Source organism: Choloepus didactylus, chromosome 2 (assembly GCF_015220235.1).
Source record: "Choloepus didactylus isolate mChoDid1 chromosome 2, mChoDid1.pri, whole genome shotgun sequence".
Taxonomy (NCBI): domain Eukaryota; kingdom Metazoa; phylum Chordata; class Mammalia; order Pilosa; family Megalonychidae; genus Choloepus; species Choloepus didactylus.
In genome coordinates, this window is record NC_051308.1 from 247148721 (window position 1) to 247171082 (window position 22362).

A 22362-nucleotide genomic window follows, 5' to 3' on the forward strand; every position below is an offset into this window, starting at 1 on the left:
TGCCTTGACAGAATTGTACTCAGAAAGCAAAGGTGCAGAAGTCTCTACAAGGAGTGTCATTCTGGAAGCAGGATCCAGGTCCTCAAACCCAGGTCTAAGGGCCTCTATGCCCCGTAAAACCCTTCCCAATCCACTTTTATCTTAGTGACCCATGCACCTGGTCACATGTCTGGACCTGGGATGGGGAACTTCTTCCTCTGAAGCTTTAAAGTGCTGAGGATCCTGGTCCCAGCAGGACAGAAGAAAACTCAGTTGCTGAGCCAGTAGACTAAAAGGGTCTAGTCACCACAAAATGCTCAGTTACCATCCTTACTTGTCCTGCCACAGCTCTGGGAATTCAGGAAATCAGACCTCTTATTCTTTGTGGACACTGATGTCACATCTGGGTCACCAAATTTAAACCCTGCCTGATGCACATAGTAGACAATCTATGACTCCAGGGTTTCAAAAGGAGAAAGAGTTTGTTTCTATGTAAAGCCAAGGGATCAGATGACCTATATATTATCTGTCTCCCTGAGCCTAAGGAGTTTAGGGTTTTTATGGATTCAAATATGGGAGATTGAGTTGTTACCATTACAAAAACAACTACAATTTACAAATGTAAAGGAGTGAAGGTAAGCTAGAACTACACTAGCCACTACAGTAACAAGTCAGTGGTTAGTTCTGGGCTGACTGAAGACCCTTCATGAACATTAGAGGGATGTCTTTGTGTTTATAAGATTCTGAAGTTGTAGAACAGGATGAGGTGGTGCAGGCAGGGCCAGGCATGAGGTTTTACAATTTTCAATTCAGTGTTTGTTTGTAATTTCAGGTACTTCTTTTTGCCTATTCTATAATATATTAGAATATAAGAAAAAGGCATTCATATAATGTTTCGATTGTAATTATTTGTTAAATCTTTTAAATTCAATTTTATTGAGATATATTCATATACCACACAATCATCCAAAGTGTAAAATCAGTTGTTCACTGTACCATTATATAGTTGTGCAGTCATCACCACAATTAATTTTCAAATATTTAAATTATCACAAAAAAGAATAAGAATAAAAAATAAGTAAAAAAGAAGACCCCAAACATCCCACCTCCCCATCCCTCCCCATTATTCATTTACTTTTTCTCCCCATTTTTCTACTCATCTGCCATACGCAGGATAAAGGGAATGTGAGTCACAAGGTTTTCAAAATCACACAGTGACACAGTGTAATGTATATAGTTACAATCATCTTCAAGTTACACAGTCAAGGGTACTGTGTTGCAATTCAACAGTTTCAGATATTTCCTTCTAGCTATTCTAATACACTAAAAACTAAAAAGGGATGTTTCTATAACACACAAGAATAACCTCCAGAATGTCTTCTCAGCTTCGTTTGAAATCTCTTAGTCACTAAAGCTTTATTTTGTTTCATTTCTCTTCCCCCTTTTGGTCAAGAAGGCTTTCTCAATCCTGTGATGCCAGGTCCAGGCTCATCCCTGGGAGTCATGTCCCACGTAGAGGGGAGGGCAGTGAGCATACCTGTAGAGTTGGCTTAGAGACATGCCACATGTGAGGAAAAAACTAGGTTCTCTGGGGGTGACGCAGGCAAAATTATAAGGAGGCTTAGCCTCAACTTTGTAGTAACAAGCTTCATAAGGGCCAGCCCCAAGATTGAAGGCTCAGCCTTTTACATGGTTAGTCCCCAATGCTTGTGAAAACATTGGTAATTCTCCAGTGGGGAAGTTTACTATTTCCACATTTTTCCCCAGGCCATCAAGGGGGCTTTGCAAATACATTTTTATTCTCTGCCCAATTTACTCTGGGAAGGATGAGGGCTTCACACTAACATGTAAAATCCAACCAGATCTCACTCCCTATTCAAAGTTCCATGTAGTTATGGTGTTTGAATAAACTGACCATACGAGTTAGATTATATAGTGCACTACAGAAAATACAGATTTTGCACCAAATGAACATCTCTTCCTTTGATCTCACACAGAAGCTGAAGTTTGTTTGTTTGTTTTTTTAATTAAGCTTTTTATTGTGAAATACTTTCAAACTTACAGGATAGTTACAAAAATAAGACAAACCCCATACAGAGAACTCCAACATACCCCCTCTCTACCCGCTGGATACCAACAATTTTAACAATTTCACTACTTTTGCCATATTTTCTTTTTCTTTCTTTCTCTTTCTTTGTCTTTCTTTCTTTCTTTCTTTCTTTCTTTCTTTCTTTCTTTCTTTCTTTCTCTCTCACTTTCTTGCTTTCTTGCTTGCTTTCTTTCTTTTTATATCTATCTATCTATCTATCTATCTATCCATCTAACCATTTTCTGAACATTTCAGTAGGTCATATACCTCATGCTCCTTGAACACTGGTACATGAAATAATAAAATTTTCCAGAGAATTCAATAGTTTCTGTATTACTTTACAATTAATACTCAGAATAATATTTATTTTTCCTAGGCTATAATTTTTAAAGTGCTCTCAAGCACACTAAAATATAGTTTGCCATCTATCAAAATAAAGACGTTTTTACAGAAGAAACTTGGCAATGCAGCACAGATCATGTTTGCTTATCACACTAGATAAGCTGGTTTCCTCACTCTTCTAAAACTCTACGTCATCACCTCAGTGCTCAAGCTCCTGCCTAAAATGCCTTCTTCCTTCTCTCCTGTTCAATTTCTGCCCATCTTTATCTCCCGGAGGCTCCTCCCTTCAGTGAAAGCTTCCACATAACCTCACCCTTCCTGTCCTGATGCCCTTGAGCCACACACCCTGACAGTGACACTTGCTTACTCCACACTATACCATCCCTGTCTTCCCAGCTAGATTGTAAGCGCCCAGGTGACCACACCACAGACTTCTTCTCTCTAACTTGTAATTCCTAGCACCACTTTGGACACATGCAGAGGCTGAAGGAAAACTTTCTTTTACTCAAAATAAAAATAGCTTTATTTTTCTTATATTATAAAAATATTCCAAGCTTATTATGAAAACTCAAATAATATAGAAAAGTACAAAGAGAAAAGTAAAATCTCAGGACTAAGAGAGTACCATTAATAATATTTTGGTAAACCTCTTTCCAAGTATTTTTGGATGCATGTAAACTTACACAGACAAAAAGATATAAAATGTTATATAAATGATGTTAAACTATCATGCTGTTCTGCAACTTGCAACTATAAATGTAGAATTTCAGCATCTGCCTAGAATTTCATCACTTACTTGTTCATCATTGCTTTCTTTTTTTTTTTTAAAATGAGTACCTTTTTTAATACAATTTTATTGAGATACATTCACATACCATGCAGTCATACAAATTGTACATTCAGTTCCTCACAGTACCATTATATAGCTGTGCATTCATCACCAAAATTAATTTTTGAACATTTTCATTACCACACACAGAAAAATAATGCGAATAAAAATCAAAGTGAAAAAGAACAATTAAAATGAAAAAGAACACTGGGTGCCTTTATTTTGCCCCCATTTTTCTACTCATCCATCCATACACTGGACAAAGGAGAGTGTGGTCATATGGCTTTCCCAATCACATCATCACCCCTCATAAGCTGCGTTGTTGTACAATCGTCTTCAAGATTCAAGGGTTTTGGGTTGTAGTTTGATAGTTTCAGGTATTTACTGCTAGCTATTCCAATTCATTAGAACCTAAAAGGGTTGTCTAGAGAGAGGGCACGAGCTAGCCAAGTGGCCCTGCCGGGGGAGCTGGCATGCTGCAAAGAGGAGGTGGCAAGGATTGTATTGGCAGCAGTTGTGTCATGACCAGGAGGAGCTGGTCGCACCCAGAGGCTGGTCTGTGGCAGGCAGGGAATGATCTGAGAGAGAAGATCTAATCATCTGGAATTAGAGTTGGTACAGAAACTCCTTTTCAACTCTAAAAATATTGGAGGAAGATATGGAAGTGGCCATCAAGATGGTGGTTGTAGGGAATGGGGCAGTTGGAAAATCAAGTATGATTCGGTGATATTGCAAAGGCATTTTTATGAACGGCTACAAGAAAACCATTGGAGATGATTTTTTGGAGCAACAAATCCAAGTAAATGATGAAGATGTCAGACTAATGTTATGGGATATGTCAGGTTAAGAGGAATTTGATGCAATAACAAAGGCCTACTATCGAGGAGCCCAGGCTTGTGTGCTTGTATTTTCTACCACTGAAAGGCAGTCTTTTGAAGCAATTCCCAGTTGGAGAGAGAAAGTAGTAGCTGAAGTTGGAGATATACCCACTGTCCTTGTACAAAACAAGATTAATCTTTTGGATGATTGTTGTATAAAGAATGAGGAAGCTGAGGCACAAAGATTAAAGTTAAGATTCTACAGAACATCAGTGAAAGAGGATCTAAATGTAAATGAAGTTTTTAAATATTTGCCTGAAAAATATCTTCAAAAACTCAAACAACAAATAGCTGAGGACCCAGAATTAATGTGTTCAAGTAGTAACAAAATTGGTATCTTTAATACTTCTGGTGGAAGTCACTTGGGTCAGAATTCAAGTACACTTAATGGTGGGGATGTCATCAACCTTAGACCCAACAAACCAAGGACCAGAAAAAACAGAAATCCTTTTAGCAGCTGCAGCATACCCTAAACAGTTTTAGGGAGGAAAAAATTGAATAATATTGTGCAATTCAGTTAAGAAATGCGTATAGCTATCATGGTATGTTACAAGTGTTTTAGCAGACTTTGCACTTAATGGCTCTCTGAAAGTCAACAGACTTAAATATTGCTCTGGCAATGTTTTTCTGAATGTCAAGTGAGACCTGTGGTGGGAAAAGTACCACCCTGTGGACTCGTTTTAATTTTTTACATTAGATGAAGCTTTTCCTGTTTTTGAAGGAATGCTAGAAGAAATGTCAAAAACAGGTTTTGCTGAATTTTAAAATTCTGGAAAAATAAATGGAATTCCTAAATATTTCAATAGATATAAATGTTATGGATCAAGGAGTGATAACAACCATTCTTTTTCTGAAATTGACCATCTAGCTTTTCTGAAGAGTATTGGATCTGAAAACTTACCAAAAAACAATACTGAATGATAAACCCTATATTTTGCCAGACTGCATTAGTGTGTACTTTGGCAATGTTACTTGTGCAATACCTGAATAATGTAGAGTGTGGAGGTATGCATGCAGATATTGGTACTAAAGTAAACTGAAGGTTTTTGCAGTATTTAAGGAAACTTAGATTCTAACTGATATTTTCATAAAATCATTCACACATTGTGTGTATGTTAAAAGTTTTCATTTTCAAATGAGAAATCCCAGACATATATTTTGCAAATTGAGCTTGGATTTAAAAAGCACTTTGTGCCAAAAATATCATACTTAATTTTTATAGTGCTTTATTATCATTTATATTGTTTGTAATATCTTTAAAAAGCAATTTTCCTCTCTGACAGAGTAAACAAAGGAGGAGGATAGACATTTTAATGCTAGAGCATCTCTCAGGTGAGACCTGTTAAAATCTGAGGGCTAGTTTTTTTGTATGTCCATCCACTAGTGTGTGAATCTGTGCTGTGAAAGGTTAGCCCAGTCCCTGAGCCGATAAGCAGCACATCTGCAATTACTCATTAGGTCCTGTAAAGTACAGTGCTGCATTCAGCACCTTTGGCTGCTGACTGAGAACCCAGTTCTAAACCTTAAAAATTAAGCTACCAATTAAAAAAAAATGCATGAGATAGTCTCTTGTCCTAATCCAAATCATGAATTTTATAATGCCCTGCAATTATAAAACATTACTTCATTTACAGATTTTTGTATGGTATTTTAAGATCATCACTTAAAATTTTCTATAAACTTGGGGTTGTATGGCACTTTCTCAAGAGCTCTGTCAGCACCAAATGCAAAATAATTTATCTTAAGAAATGATTTTAATATGTGTCAGCATAAATTTTGTGACTTTGGACAGTAGATAATTGCATGAATTATGTTAAAACTGATCATAATTTATCAATCATCTTTTTTTAACTTACAAATAATCCCTTTCAATATACTTAATTTAACATGATTTCAAAATATGTAAAATAACTTTTCTTGAAAAATATGAGCACCGGGAGGTAATTTTTCATTATTTGTACTAAATACATAATGATTTATTTCTCTTGTATGTTTTATCATCTTTGTTTTTAAGTCTTCCATCTGTACCACCCTCTCTCCCCTGCCCAGATTAACGCTGAGAACATAATAGAATTTTTCCAGAACGTCCTTGTTAAGTGATCAAGAATGTTTGCTTTCCATATTATTGAAATAATCTGTCATTACCTATTTCAAAGTAATATAAAATGTTTACTTTTATACCATGAGTTGTCACCACTCCCATTGCTGGCAGCGGGGTAGGTGTTGGGAAAAACTTGGTTCCTAACCTAACAATAACACCTGCTAATGAATAACTCATCTTTCCTTTTCTAAAAAAAAAAAAAAGTGTTGTTTATATTGTGCATAAGTGTGCCCCCAGAATGACCTCTTGGCTCCTTTTGTAATGTCTCTGCCACTGACGCTTATTTCATTTCCTTTCACATCCCCCTTTTGGTCAAGATGTTCTCCATCCCATGATGCCGGGTCTACATTCCTCCCTGGGAGTCATATTCCACATTGCCAGGGAGATTCACTCCCCTGGGTGTCTGATCCCACGTAGAGGGGAGGGCAGTGATTTCACCTGCCAAGTTGGCTTAGCTAGAGAGAGAGGGCCACATCTGAGCAACAAAGAGGCATTCGGGAGGAGGCTCTTAGGCACAATTATAGGGAGGCCTAGACTCTCCTTTGCAGCAACAGTCTTCCCAAGGGCAAGTCCTGTGGTAGAGGGCTCAGCCCATCAAACCACCAGTCCCCTATGTCTGTGAGCACATCAGCAACCATCGAGGTGGGGAAGCCCAACACCCCTGCATTCTCCACCAGCTTCTCAGAGGGGCTCTGCATATTTTTTTCATTTTTTTAGTGTCTTTTTTTAAAATTAACTGTATAAAAAATTTAAAAAAAACACACAGTAATAAAAAATATTTCAAACAAACCATAACAAGGGAGTAAGAAAAAGACAACTAACCTAAAATATCTTCTTTACTTCCAACATGTTCCTACTCTACCCCAAGGAAATAACCTAATATAGCAGCATTTCTGTGAAGTTGTTCCTACCATACTCACCAGAAACTAACAAATTTAGTCATTCCTGGGCATTCCCAGAATGTTAAATTTACAAAGATAGCATATCTGTTCTTATTGGGTTATCACCCCCGCCTTCATTAATTGATCTCTATTATTAGTTCCCCTACATTCTACATTATAAACCATTTATTTTATAGTTTTCAATGTTCACTTTAATGGTAGCATATGATATTTCTCTTTTTGTGCCTGGCTTATTTTGCTCAATATTATGTCTTCAAGCTTTATCCATGTTGTTATATGTTTCAGAATATTGTTCCTTCTTACTGCCGCATAGTATTCCATCGTGTATATACCACATTTTATTTATCCACTCATCTGTTGAAGGACATTTGGGTTGTTTCCATCTCTTGGCAATTGTGAATAATGCTGCTATGAACATTGATGTGCAGATATCAGTTCATGTCACTGCTTTCAGATCTTCCAGGTATATACCAAGTGCAATCGCTGGATCGAAGGATAACTCTATATCTAGTTTTCTAAGGAACTGCCAGACTGACTTCCAGAGTGGCTGAACCATTATACAGTCCCACCAACAATGAATAAGAGTTCCAATTTCTCCACATCCCCTCCAGCATTTGTAATTTCCTGTTTGCTTAATGGTAGCCATTGTAATTGGTGTGAGATGGTATCTCATTGGGTCCTAATTTACTTCTCTCTAACAGCTAGTGAAGCTGAACATTTTTTCATGTGTTTCTTGGCCATTTGTATTTCCTCTTCAGAGAATTTTCTTTTCACATCTTTTGCCCATTTTACAATTGGACTGTCTGTACTATTGTCATTGAGTTGTAGGATTTCTTTATATATGCAAGATATCAGTCTTTTGTCAGATACATGGTTTCCCCTATTTTTTTCCCATTGAGTTGGCTGCCTCTTCACCTTTTTGACAAATTCCTTTGAGGTACAGAAACTTCTAAGCTTGAGGAGTTCCCATTTATCTCTTTTTTTCTTTTGTTGCTTGTGCTTTGGATGTAAGGTCTAGGAAGTGGCCACCTAATACAAGGTCTTGAAGATGTTTCCCTACATTATCTTCTAGGAGTTTTATTGTACTGTTTTTTAAATTGAGATCTTTGATCCACTTTGAGTTAATTTTTGTGTAGGGTGTGAAGTGGCAGGCATCTTTCATACATTTGGATATGGATAGATATCCAACTGTCCCAGCCCGATTTGTTGAAAAGACTGTTATGTCTCAGTTCAGTGGCTTTGGGGGGCTTATCAATGATCAGTTGACCATACATCTGAGAGTCTATCTCTGAATTCTCAATTTGATTCCATTGATCAATGTGCATATCTTTGTGCCAGCACCATGCTGTTTTGACTACTGTGGCTTTACAGTAAGCTACAAAATCAGGAATGTAAGTCCTCCCACTTCATTTTTCTTTTTTAAGATGCTTTCAGCAATTCAAGGCATCTGTCCCTTCCAAATAAATTTGATGACTAGCTTTTCCAAGTCTGCAAAGTAGGTTGTTGGAATTTTGATAGGGACTGCATTGAATCTGTAGATGAGTTTGGGTAGAATTGAAATCTTAAGGATATTTAGCCTTCCTGTACGTGAGCATGGAATATTTTTCCATCTTTTAAGGTCCCCTCCTACTAATTTTAGTAGAGTTCTGTAGTTTTCTTTGTATACGTCTTTTACATCTTTGATTAAGTTTATCCCTAGTTACTTGTTTTTTTCAGTTGCTATTGAAAATGGTATGTTTTTCTTGAGTGTCTCTTCACTTTGTGCATTTCTAGCATATAGAAACATTACTGACTTATGTGGATTAATCTTGTATCCCACTACTTTGCTAAATTTGTTTACTAGCAGTAGTAGTTGTATCATCGATTTCTTGGGGTTTTCCAGATATAAGATCATATCATCAAAAAATGACAGTTTTACTTCTTCCTTTCCTATCTGGATGCCTTTTATTTCTGTACCTTGCTGGATTGCCCTGGCTAGCACTTCCAGCACAATGTTGAATAACAGTGGTGACAGCGGGCATCCTTGTCTCATTCCTGATCTTAGAGGGAAGGCTTTCAGTCTCTCACCATTGAGTACTATGCTGGCTGTGGGTTTTTCATATATGCTCTTTATCATAGTGAGGAAATTTTCTTCAATTCCTATCTTTTGAAGTGTTTTTATCAAAAAGGGATGTTGCATTTTGTCAAACGCTTATTCAGCAATTATTTAGATGATCGTTTGATTTTTCTCTTTTGATTTGTTAATGTGTTGTAATACATTAATTGATTTTCTTATGTTGAACCATTCTTGCATGCCTGGAATGAACCCCACTTAGTCATGGTGTATGATTTTTTTTAATGTGTCTTTGGATTCGATTTGCAAGTATTTTGTTGAGAATTTTTGCATCCATATTCATGAGGGAGATTGGCCTGTAGTTTTCCTTTCTTATAGCATCTTTACTTGGTTTTGGTATTAGATTAATGTTAGCTTCATAAAATATGTTAGGTAGTGTTCCATTTTCTGCAATGTTTTGAAAGAGTTTGAGTGAAATTGGTTTCAGTTCTTTTTGGAAAGTTTGATAGAATTCCCCTGTGAAGCCATCTGGCCCTGGGCATTTATTTGTGGGAAGGTTTTTGATGACTGATTGGATCTCTTTGCTTGTGTTTGGTTGGTTGAGGTCTTCTGTTTCTTCTTTGGTCAGTCTAGGTTGTTCATATGTTTCCAGGAAATTCTCCATTTCCTCTACATTATCCAGTTTGTTGCCATATGGTTATTCATAGTATCCTCTTATAATTTTTAAAATTTCTTTGGGATCCACAGTAATGTCACCTTTCTCATTCATTATTTTGTTGATATGGGTCTTCTCTCTTTTTTATTTTGTCAGTCTATCTAGGGGCTTGTCAATATTGTTGATCTTCTCAAAGAACAAACTTTTGGTGTTATTTTTCTCTCTGTTGTTTTTCTGTTCTCTATGTCATTTATTTCTGCTTTAATCCTTGTTATTTCTTTTCCTCTACTTGGGTTAGGATTAGTTTGCTGTTCATTTTCTAGCTTCTTCAGTTGTTTCATTAGTGGTTTGATTTTAACTCTTTCTTCCTTTTTGATGCGTGAATTTAGTGCTGTAAATTTCCCCCTCAATACCGCTTTTGTGGCATCCCATAGGTTTTGTATGTTGTGTTCTCATTTTCATTCATCTCTATATATTTAGCAATTTCTCTTGCTATTTCTTCTTTTACCCACTGATTGTTTAGGAGTCTGTTGTTTAACCTCCAGGTATTTGTGAATTTTCTAAGTTATTGACTTCTAATTATATTCCATTGTGGTCAGAGAATGTGCTTTGAATAATTTCAATTTTGTTTAAATTTATTGAGGCTTGTTTTATGTCCCAGCATATGATCTATTCTGGAGAAAGTTCCATGAGCACTAGAGAAGAATGTGTATCCTGGTGCTTTGGGATATAATGTTCTATATATGTCTGTTAAATCCAATTCATTTATCAGATTGTTTAGGTTTTCAGTTTCCTTATTGGTCTTCTGTTTGGTTGATCTATCTATAGGAGAGAGTGATGTGTTGAAGTCTCCCACAATTATTGCGGAAACATCCATTGCTTCCTTTAGTTTTGACAGTGTTTGTCTCATGTATTTTGTGGCATCTTGATTGGGTGCATAAACATTTATGATTGTTATTTCTTCTTGTTGAATTGCCCCTTTTATTAGTATGTAGTGGCCTTCTTTGTCTTTTTTTCTTCTTTGTCTATTTGCATGAAATATTTCTTTCCATCCTTTCACTTTCAATTTCTTTGTGTCCCTGTGTCTATGATGAGTCTCTTGGATGCACCATATTGTTGGTTCATAATTTTTATCCATTCTGCAGATCTATATGTTTTAATTGGGGAGTTGAATCTATTTACCTTCAATGTTATTATTGTGAAGGCATTTCTTGAATCAACCCTCCTGTCCTTTGGTTTATGTTGTCAGATATATTTTTCCCTCTCTCTCTTATTGTCCTTTAATGTACCCATACTGAATTTCTTTAGTTACTGAACCTTTCTCCATATCTCTCTCTTCTTTCTTTGTTTTCTGTTGGTAGGGTTCCCTTTAGTATCTCAAGTAGGGTAGTTCTCCTCTTGGCAAATTCTCTCAACATTTGTTTGTCTGTGAAAGATTTCAGCTCTCCCTCAAATTTGAAGGAGAGCTTTGCCGGATAAAGAATTCTGGTTGGCAATTTTTCTCTCTTAGAATTTTAAATATGTCATGCCACTGCCTTTTCACCTCCATGGTGCCTGCTGAGTAGTCACTACTTAGTCTTATGTTGTTTCCTTTGTATGTGGTGAATTGCTTTTCTCTTGCTGCTTTCAGAACTTGCTCCTTCTCTTCAGTAATTGACAATCTGATCAGAATATGTCTCAGAGTGGGTTTATTTGGATTTATTCTACTTGGAGTTCACTGGGCATTTATGATTTGTGTATTTATGGTGTTTAGAAGATTTGGGAAGTTTTCCCCAACAATTTCTTTGAATACTCTTTGTGCTGGTTTGAATGTATTATGTCCCCCAGAAAAAGCCATATTCTTTGATGCAGTCTTGTGGGGCAGACATTTTGGTGCTGATTAGATTTCTTTGAGTGTTTCTTTGGCGATGCGTGCCACCCAGCTGTGGGTGATGACTCTGATTGGATATTTTCCATGGAGGCATGGCCCTACGCATTCAGGGTGGGCCTTGATCAGTGGAGCCATATAAATGAGCTGACAAACAGAAGGAACTCAGTGCAGCTGTGAGTGATGTTTTGAAGAGGAGCTACAGCCAAGAAGGACACTTTGAAGAAAGCACAGGAGCTGCAGATGAGAGACAGTTTGAAGATGGCCATTGAAAGCAGACTCTTGATCTGGAGAAGCTGAGAGAGGACAAATACCCCAAGTGCAACTAAGAGTGACATTTTTGAGGAACTGCAGCCTAGAGAGGAACGTCCTGGGAAAAAGCCATTTTGAAGCCAGAACTTTGGATTAGACACCAGCCACCTCCCAGCTAACAGAGGTTTTCCAGATGCCATTGGCCATCCCCAGTGAAGGTACCTGATTGCTGATGTGTTACCTCAGATGCTTTATGGCCTTAAGACTGTAACTGTGTAACCAAATAAACCCCCTTTATAAAAGCCAATCCATCTCTGGTGTTTTGCATTCCAGCAGCATTAGCAAACTAGAACACTCTTCCTAGACCTTTGCCCTTCTCTTCCCCTTCTGGAACACCAATGACTCTTATTTTTGGATGTTTTATACTATCTATCATATCCCTAAGATTCATTTCCATTTTTTTTAAATTTTTCCCTATTTTTTCTTTTGTTCTTTTCTTTTCCATTCTGTCATCCTTGAGGTCACTGATTCACTGTTCAGCTTCCTCTAGTCTTGTACTATGAGTATCCAGAATCTTTTTAATTTGGTCAACAGTTTTTTTATTTCCATAAGATCATCTTTTTATTTACTCTTGCAATTTCTTCTTATGCTCTTCTAGGGTCTTCTTCACTTCCTTTATATCCTCTGCCATGCTCTTGTTTGTCTTTAGTTCTTTGATTAATTGCTTCGAGTGCTGTGTCTCCTCTGATCTTTGGATTTGGGTGTTTGGGTTTGGGTTATCCATATCATCTGTTTTTTTCATAGGCTTAAAATTTTCTGTTGTTTTTGGCCTCTTGGCATTTGCTTAACTTGATAGGGTTCTTTTAGGATATTCAGACTGATTCAAACACTTATTCCTAATTTGTCAGATCTACAGCTTGGTTGAGTACTCTTTCTCTAACTAACCAGCAGGTGGCTTCTGCAAGCCACCTATTCCTCTCAAGCCAGTTCTCCCCAACTTTGACTTTGTAATGAGTGGGGGTGTGAGTCTTGTGGGCTCCAATTGTGTAACAAGTTTGCATGTGTAGTTGGTGCTGCCTGCCCTGAATGTGGGGCGTGTGTCTGAGCAGTTAGGGAGGGAGGGTCACTTTGATAATCAAATCTCCCAGGTGTTCCTGGAGATTTAAAGCTGTTGCAATAGTCTAATCCTTCCATTAGTCTCACCACAGTTTGTCTCTGCGCTGACCCAGAAGTCCTTGGTATTGACGTAGGGTCCCTCGGACTTGCGAGTGGGTCCCTCTTCCAAGCCGTGCCCTCCTAGGGCCTCTGCTGAGGGAAGGCTGTGCCACATCACAGGTGAGCACCATCCCCCAAGGGGAGTTCTGGGCCACAGGGCCATGTAGGGGAGTTCCCAGTCTGCTGAAAGGATGGCTGAATGGGGCTTGTTAATTTCCCTTTTCATACAACTCTGCCTTCCCTGCTCTGGGACAATTAGCTGTGGGTGCACAAAAGGCTATTGTCCATGCCCAATATTGTGGCATGTGTGCACGTTGTTGGAAACACTTCCCATCACACTGGGTTGTTTGGGGCAGCTCTGGCCTGTGGCACTGATGCTGGGCAGGAGCATTCCCAGCCTGCCAGGAAGATGGCTGTAAGTGGACACCCCCTTTTCTTGGGAAATATGGTGTTTAGTGAATTTTCTCAGCCACTAGATTTATTGCTTTGTCTCTCAGAGCTATCTTAGCCCTGCTCTTGCCTGGGCCCAAATTACAAGTCTTTGAAGTTTTCTGTAATGGGCTTCCTAGAGTAATTGTTTTAGTAAAATGGAAAAGATTAAAAAAAGGAAAAACAAAAAGAAGGGCCCTCCTTGCAGATCTAATGGGCTATTGAAATGATAAGAGACAAGGAGATTAGAGCCATAAAGTAACAATCAAGAAAGCAGAGAAACCAGCTCTTCAGACAAGGGACAACACCCTCTGGATTTGCCTATGCACCTGATTGTTTGAGCCCTTCCCTTCTCCATTTTCTGTTCACTGGAACTCCAAAAAGTCTCTGTTTTTATTTTTGTTTTTTTGTTTTTTGCTGTTTTTGCTAGCCCTATCTCCTCTCCACAGGGCTGACTGCTCCTGGATTCTCTGATGTCTGGTCTCAGTCTATCTATGTTTGGAGTTTTGATCAGCAGTCTGAGTTTTCAATAAGAGCTTCAACTGCAGTTCTCCCTCCTCATTTCCAGCACTGACAGCCCCTCCCCCCATGGGACTGAGCCTGGCAGGGAGGGGTGCGGGTCCCCTCGCAGTGAGAACTTCCAGATTTCGCTGATCTCAGCTGTTCCACACATTCGTGAGTGTTACATGAAGTATGCCCAAAGTCAAATTGCTCTGCAATGTCCCATCCACACAGTTCCTGGCTTTCTACTTACTGCCCTGGAGGAGTAACTAAAACCCACAACTCCCACTCTGCCATCTACAGAAGTTGAAGTTTTAAAACACTTTTCCCAGTGCGGGTGTCTGAGCTTGTACCTCGGCTTGCCGGGCCTGGGCCAGGGGACCTGATCACCCCCTGGGGAGGGTAGTAGGTACGGGCGTGAGTGCCCTCTGCAGCCCCCCCGAGCCTGGGGAGCGAGGTCAAGGCAGCTCCCTTTTCCTCACCCAAAATGCCACTGGCAGGGGAGGCTTGCCGGAGGAAACCGCCTTTCTCCCAACTGCCCTTTCCCCACTTCCTTATCTTACCCACTCACTCCCTGGTGCCAAGGCCACTCCTGCCACCGCCAGCGCGCATGCCCGTGGCCAGAACAACCCCCGCCCCGCTGCAACGGTTCCGGCGTTCTCTCAGAACCAATCCTAGCCCCTATCCCTTCAATATTGCCATTTAAGGCTACTTCACCTCTTTTCCAGCCCTGCCCTTCTTACCAGCCTATATAACCTGTAATCACCCCTGAATAAATCTCTTTGGCGCATACTCCTACTAGATGAAGAGTGTCTTGTCCCTATCGCCGCCCTCCTTGCACGCCTCTCGCCGAGGACCCTGGCCACGTCCTCCGCCTCGCCCTCGCCTCCGGGAAAGAGCCCCCGCCGCCGGTACCCCTTGAGCAGCCCCGAGAGCTGCGGGCTCGGCTACCGGCCGCCTCTCCCCCTAGAAGTAGTAACCGCGACCGCAACTGGTGCCCCGTGTGAGGAACGTCTCCACACAACAGTTCAGCAGGTCGATCGCTCGCCCGGACGCCTCTCCAGCTTCCCGTTTCCTCGCCTGCAGGGTAGGGCCGCCTCTCCTTCGCCGCTTCTGGAGCCGCGGGAGGTTCCCTGCTCCGAAGCCGCTCATCCCTTCCCCCACGCTCTCTTCATCCAGTAGGAACTCCTCCCTTCCCCCACGCTCTCTGCGTCCTTTTGTATGCGCACTTCTATGACCCCCGTTCCTCCTAACACTCTCCCTCTTCCCCTACATTACTTTGCTGTAGTTCTTTGTATTTTTATTTCCTCATTTGGTGCCGTGTGCCTCTTTGCAACCGCCCCCCCTGACTGCTCCCGTTGCCAAAGGGCACTGCTTTCTGCTCTCGCCGTCTCCTTCGGCCTTGCGGCCGCAGCTTATCTCATTCTCTCTGCTCGGTAAACAACTCCTCCTCCTCCTCCCTGCCAGCCGGCCGGCCCGGCTCGGGAGCAATCCCCCCTACTCCCCCCTCAGCTATGGGTAATCGTATATCTACATGTCAGGCACCTCAAGTTCGTGCTCTAGCGGGTCTCCTAGATACGCATCGCTGCAAAGTGTCTGTCCGGCAGCTGCAGGTGTACTGGGACCTCCTGCTGCCTTTTAACCCATGGCTCACCACTTGCCATCTTTGGGACCCTGTTACTTATGATCGTCTTATTGATCGAGTCACTAATGCCATGGAACATGAGAGCAAGCGCTTCCCTCCCGGCTTGCTCCCCACCTTGATAACCATCCGCTCCTGCCTTCAAGGCTCCCTCCCCCCTGATCGAGGCCTCGTTAAATCCAAGGAGGCCCTATCAACCCAGCCAACAGACTCAGATAGCGATACTAATTCAAATCATAACTCGGACACGGAGTCCTTAGTCGAGCAAATTAACAACGCGCTCGAGGTGACTCCCAAAAAGCAAAATAACACTGCGCCACGCCAAGATGGCGAACTTCCTCCTTCTTCTTCCATTGAGGGGAGGAAATGCTCCGGCGATGACATCAGCCCTAAGCTGAGCCGGAAACCGCATATGCTTTACCCCGCCCTTCCACAGGGCGGAGTTAGTCCACCATCTTATGCCTTGGGCCCCGCCCTTTCACAGGGCGGGGCTGATCCACCATCTTGTGTCTTAGCCACGCCCACCGCGCCGCCATCTTGCGACGCTTGGGGCCTCCCACTCCCACCTCCCCCTTCGGCGAGCTCCCCCTCGGAGCCGCTACCGGCAGCTGCCGCCGCTCCTTCCACCCCGCCAACTAACAACCCCTGGCTGCCTTCTACACCTCAAGGCAACCCTTGGGGCAACGCTCCCCCTACCCCCACTCCCGCGCCAAGTCCTCTGCAAGCGTGTCCTCCTTTCTCTCGTGCTTTTCGCTGTTTTCCTCTTAACCTTGCCCCCACCCCACAGAAACCGTATGACTGGTATCCCATTGACTCAGATACTATCAAGCAGCTTCGCAGGGCCGTCAGGGAGGACGGGTTAGGTAGCCCATACGCTTCCCAAATACTGCAGGATCTCGGCATGGACTATTGCATCCCCCAAGACTGGGCCTCGCTTGCCCGTTCCATTCTTAACCCCGGTCAGTTTGTTGACTGGCGTGCTCACTTCCAGGCAGAAGCAGCTAAGCAAAGTGAGCAAGACGCAGCCCTTGGAGTCTATCATCCCCCTGAAGCCTATTTGGGCACTGGAGCATTTCTAAATGCGTCTGCTTATATTAATGTCCCTGCCACCTTCTGAACTATCCTCAGAGGCATCGCCTTACGCGCGTTTGCCAATTGCTCTGCCTGTCGGCCTAATAAATTCACCAAGCTCTTCCAGGAGCCGAGTAAGCCTTTCGCCACCTTTGTCTCCAGAGTCGAAGAAACCTGCGCTTGAAAGGTAAGTAATCCCCAGGCCCAATATTACATGTGCCCATCCTCAAATCCTGGAAAATCGTACTGTAATTCCCCCAACGAGTACTACTGTGCATACTGGGGGTGTGAAACACTAACCACTAATTGAAAACCTCCTGTTCCTAATCATTACCTTACCCTAAAGTGGGCCCCTACAGGGTGCAAACTCCCTACTATTAACTGGCTCGGCCAAGAAAGTAAGGGATCCTGCACACATCTTAATCTTACAGTGCAGCTCCCCACTAATCCCTCCTGGTTACTCGGTCAAATTTGGGGCTTCAGAATCTATGAGAAGGAACCGACCGAGAATCACTTATTCTTATAAAAAAGAAGGAGACTGTAAACCAACCAGGCCAAAATACTGCATTAAGAACACCCTCTGGCATAGGTCCCAACCAAGTCATTAACCCCCTTTTTCCACAGCCCTCCAGCCGCACTTCAAGTACAAGCAGCGCATCCGGAGGCCGCACCTCAGCTGCAAACAACGCATCTCAAACCCCACCACCCCAACCTTTTCTGCCCCCTTCTCGTTATTCTTCTCCCCTCCTCAGCCTCATCCAAGCCGCCTTTGCCTCAATAAACTCCTCCAACCCCAATTTTACCTCATCCTGCTGGCTCTGCCTCTCCACCTCTTCCTCGCTATACGAGCCCGTTGCCTCCAACCTCTCCTTTTCAGAAAGCACAGAAAACAGCCCCTCGGAATGCAATTGGAATACCTCTGCCGTCCCCCTGACCTTTCATTCAGTCTCCTATACGGGAAAGTGCGTCCGCCCTCGCTCCATTAACTCTCCCGACCTCACTGCCTGTGCCAGCTATTCATCTCCCAGCAACTCTGCCAAATTTCTCATTCCTCATAACTCCTCCCAATGGCTCTGTTCCTCTACAGGACTTACCCCCTGTCTCAGCACGAATGTCATCAATGAATATAAAGAAACTTGCCTCCTAATTGTCCTTATCCCTAGGGTCTTATACCACAGCGAAGAAGACTTCTTCCTCCGTCTGGAAAAAACTGCGGCTCCTGCCCCACTGCAAAAGCGAGAGCCCATCACCGTCCTTACAATTGCCTCCCTCCTAGGTCTTGCCGGCACTGGCACCGGAATCGCTGCACTAGCCAGTCAAGACTCCGCCCTAACGCACCTCAGGGCGGCTGTTGACGAAGACATTCATCACTTACAAAACGCTATTCACCATCTAAAAAATTCTGTCAATTCCCTCTCTGAGGTAGTGCTCCAAAACCGCCGAGGTCTTGACCTTCTCCTCCTCAAAGAGGGAGGCCTCTGCGCCGCCCTAGGAGAAGAGTGCTGTGTTTATGCCAATTCCACAGGTCTCGTCGAGGACAGCCTGAAAAGGGTCCGAGAAGGACTAGAGAAACGTAAAAGAGATCGTGAAGCCACCAGTTATTGGTCCAGTTTTTTTCACTCCCATCCTCCCATACATCTTTCCTTTTCTTGGCCCCCTATTAATAATTATTCTAGCTCTCATCTTAGGACCCTGCCTCATCCGCAAAATTGTCCAGCTTGTAAAAAAACAAACGGATGCCATTCTTTCCTCGTTCGTGCAAATCCAGTATCAGCGACTCGCCACCTCTGACGCCCCCCACTCCAAGATGACAGCCAACCCTCCGCGACCTCAACGCCACCGGTCGACTCGCCAACCGCGAGACCCTTCTCAATTACCTGAACATCGTTCTCACCTCGAGTTCCAGCTTCTCTGAACCCCTGAACTTTAAACCCCTCACCTTCGCCCAGCCCGCTGCAGCGAAGCCATTGTCAAGCGCCCGGGCACCACACCAACACTGAGCTCCAGCCTCGCTGAGCCACCGTCAACCCCTTTTTTCCCTTCCCTAACCTCCCCCTTCCCTCACCCTTAGCGGACCTCTCCGGTAAAGCCTCTTCCTCTAATTAGAAAAGAAAGGGGAATTGCGGGTGTCTGAGCTTGTACCTCGACTTACCAGGCCTGGGCCAGGGGACCTGATCACCCCCTGGGGAGGGTAGTAGGTACGGGCGTGAGTGCCCTCTGCAGCCCCCCCGAGCCTGGGGAGCGAGGTCAAGGCAGCTCCCTTTTCCTCACCCAAAATGCCACTGGCAGGGGAGGCTTGCCGGAGGAAACCGCCTTTCTCCCAACTGCCCTTTCCCCACTTCCTTATCTTACCCACTCACTCCCTGGTGCCAAGGCCACTCCTGCCACCGCCAGCGCGCATGCCCGTGGCCAGAACAACCCCCGCCCCGCTGCAACGGTTCCGGCGTTCTCTCAGAACCAATCCTAGCCCCTATCCCTTCAATATTGCCATTTAAGGCTACTTCACCTCTTTTCCAGCCCTGCCCTTCTTACCAGCCTATATAACCTGTAATCACCCCTGAATAAATCTCTTTGGCGCATACTCCTACTAGATGAAGAGTGTCTTGTCCCTATCGCCGCCCTCCTTGCACGCCTCTCGCCGAGGACCCTGGCCACGTCCTCCGCCTCGCCCTCGCCTCCGGGAAAGAGCCCCCGCCGCCGGTACCCCTTGAGCAGCCCCGAGAGCTGAGGGCTCGGCTACCGGCCGCCTCTCCCCCTAGAAGTAGTAACCGCGACCGCATCCCAGTATACTCATAGTTATGAATTCACCACCACAATCTATATGAGAACATTTCCATTTCTTCTGCAAAAAAAGGGGAAGAGGAGAAAAAAGGGAAAAAGAAAACAGAAAAAAAATGATGACTATAAAATATACAAGGAAAATAAAATAAAAATAAAATATAACATAATATAAATGTCAGACAACAACACTAATGCCAGGAATCCCCTTTTATAGAAGCCAATCCATTTCTAGTGTTTTGCATTCCAGCAGCATTAGCAAACTAGAACAGATTTTGGTACCCGAGAAGTGGGGTGCTGGTGCTGCTGAGTTTGCAAACATCAAACATGTTGGAACAGTTTTTTAAATGGATAAGGGGAAGATTCTGGAAGAATTGTGAGGAGCTTTATTTAAAAAAGGCCTAAAAGGCTTTGAAGACACTATTTGTGGAAACATGGACTCTCAAGATACTTCTGATGAGGCCTTGAGCAGAAATGATGAATGTGTTGTTGCAAACTGGAAGAAAGGCGATCCTTGTTTTAAAGTGGCAGAGAATTTGGCCAAATTGAATTCTGGTGTCAGATGGAAGGCAGCATTTGAAAGTGATGACCTGGAATATTTATCTGATGAGATCTCCAAGCAAAAAGTAGAAGTAGCCTGGCTTCTACTTACAGCTTATAATAAAATGTGACAGGACAGAGATAAACTTAGAACTGAATTCTTGGGGTCAAAGAAACCAGAAACTGATGGTTTGGAAAATTCCAGGCTTCCAGGGAGTGGAACTCCAGCAGCTATAGCTCAACCTGAGGATTTATCCAAACTTGGAACCCCACCACCGTTTCAGTAAAAGCCAAGATTGGAGACGGAGTTATCCAGAAAGGATTTGTGGAAAGTCCTATTGTCTGATGGCTTTGACCCCTGTGTGCTTCATGGGAAGACAATGGAATTTTTGCAAGATCTTTATAGACAGAGATGCTGCCAGTCCAGACTGGAGGATACAGACAAGGAACAAATTGAAGGAAAAATTTCTTCAAAGACAGAGGCATGGAGGTTGATGTCTGGAGTCAAGAGGTCTCAGGCTGGGAGAGTGGAGCAGCCCATGCATGGAAAGGGTGAGTTTGCCCTGGAGGTTGAGGGCGGGCCTTCCACCTCAATGCTCAGGAAATGTTCTGCCACCCCAAGCCCCAAAGAGGGTGGAGCACATTCCCAGGGAATTGGGAGGAGCCTGGCTGCCACCACACTGTTCTGAAGGGGTTGAGCATGTACTCCAGAGATGGAAGGGAATCTGGGTGCTGCCCCAATATTTGAGGAGGGTGGGGCTGAGAAGGTAGTCTCCCCAATGTGTGGATATGTTGGAACACTCACCCCAGCATTTGGAGAGGAAAGGGCTGCCACAAAGGCCCTTAGGACAGGTTGGACTGCTGCTCTCTCAAGCCCCAGAGAGGGAACATCATTCTGTTAATGATTCTCAGACTTTGAAATCTAATGGAGTTTGCCCTGCAGGTTTTAGGAACTGTTTTGGTCCTGTTAACCCAGTTTTCCTTACTGTTTCTCCTTATGGCAATGAGAATGTTTATCCTATGTATGTCCCTCCTTTGTATATTGGAAGCACATAACTTGTTCTAAGTTTACAGGTCCACAGTCAGAGGGGAATTTTGCTTTTGGACAGACCACAACTGTAACTGATTTAATGGGATCTTGTGCTTAACTATTGTTACTGAAATGATTCAAGTTTTTGTGATATCGTGATGGGATGAATGTGTTTTGTATATGGAAAGATCATGTCATTTTGGGGTCCAGGGGCTGGAATGTGCTGGTTTGAATGCATTATGTCCCCCCAAATGCCATTATCTTTGATGTAATCTTGTGTGGGCAGATGTATCAGTGTTGATTAGATTGTAATTCTTTGAGTGTTTCCATGGAGATGTGCCCAAACCAACTGTGGGTGATGACTCTGGTTGGTTAATTTCCATGGGGGTGTTACCCCACCCATTCAGAGTGGATCTAAATTAAATCACTGGAGCCATAAAAATGAGCTGGCAAACAGAAGGAACTCAGTGCAGCTGAGAGTAACATTTTGAAGAGGAGCTACAGCCAAGAGGGACACTTTGAAGAATGCACAGAAGCTGAGAGAGAAGCTGCAGATGAGAGACAGTTTGAAGATGGCCATTGAAAGCAGACTCTTGCTCCAGAGAAGCTGAGAGAGGGCAAACACCCCAAGAGCAGCTAAGAGAGACATTTTTGAGGAACTGCAGCCTAGAGAGGAACGTCCTGGGAGAAAGCCATTTTGAAACCAGAACTTTGGAACAGATGCCAGCCACGTGTCTTCCCAGCTAACAGAGGTTTTCCAGACACCATTGGCCATCCTCCGGTGAAGGTACCCAATTGTTGATGACTTCCCTTGGACACTTTATGGCCTTAAGACTGTAACCAAATAAACTCCCTTTACAAAAGACAATCCATTTCTGGTGTTTTGAATTCTGGCAGCATTAGCAAACTAGAACACTGCCCTCTTTCTGTCTCCTGATATCTTCATTTCTATGTACCTCTATCTCCTGTCTTTTCCTATCTGCCTGTAATGCTCCCTTTACTATTTTTTTTGTAGAGGAGGTCTCCTTTTCATGAACTCTCTCAGTGTCTATTATTCTGTAAATATTTTAAACTCTCCCTCATTTCTGAAAGACAGTTTTGCTGGACATAGGACTCTTGGTTGGCAGTTTTTCTATTTCATTATCTTGGATATATCATACTACTGCCTTCTCACCTCCATGGCTTCTGCTGAAAGATCTGCACTTATTC

General features: G+C 42.8%; 1 pseudogene; it reads left to right on the forward strand.

Annotated features, from left to right (window-relative positions):
- The first annotated feature begins 1537 nt into the window (after nucleotides 1–1537).
- Nucleotides 1538–4590, forward strand: LOC119514890 (annotated as a pseudogene).
- The last annotated feature ends 17772 nt before the right edge of the window (nucleotides 4591–22362 follow it).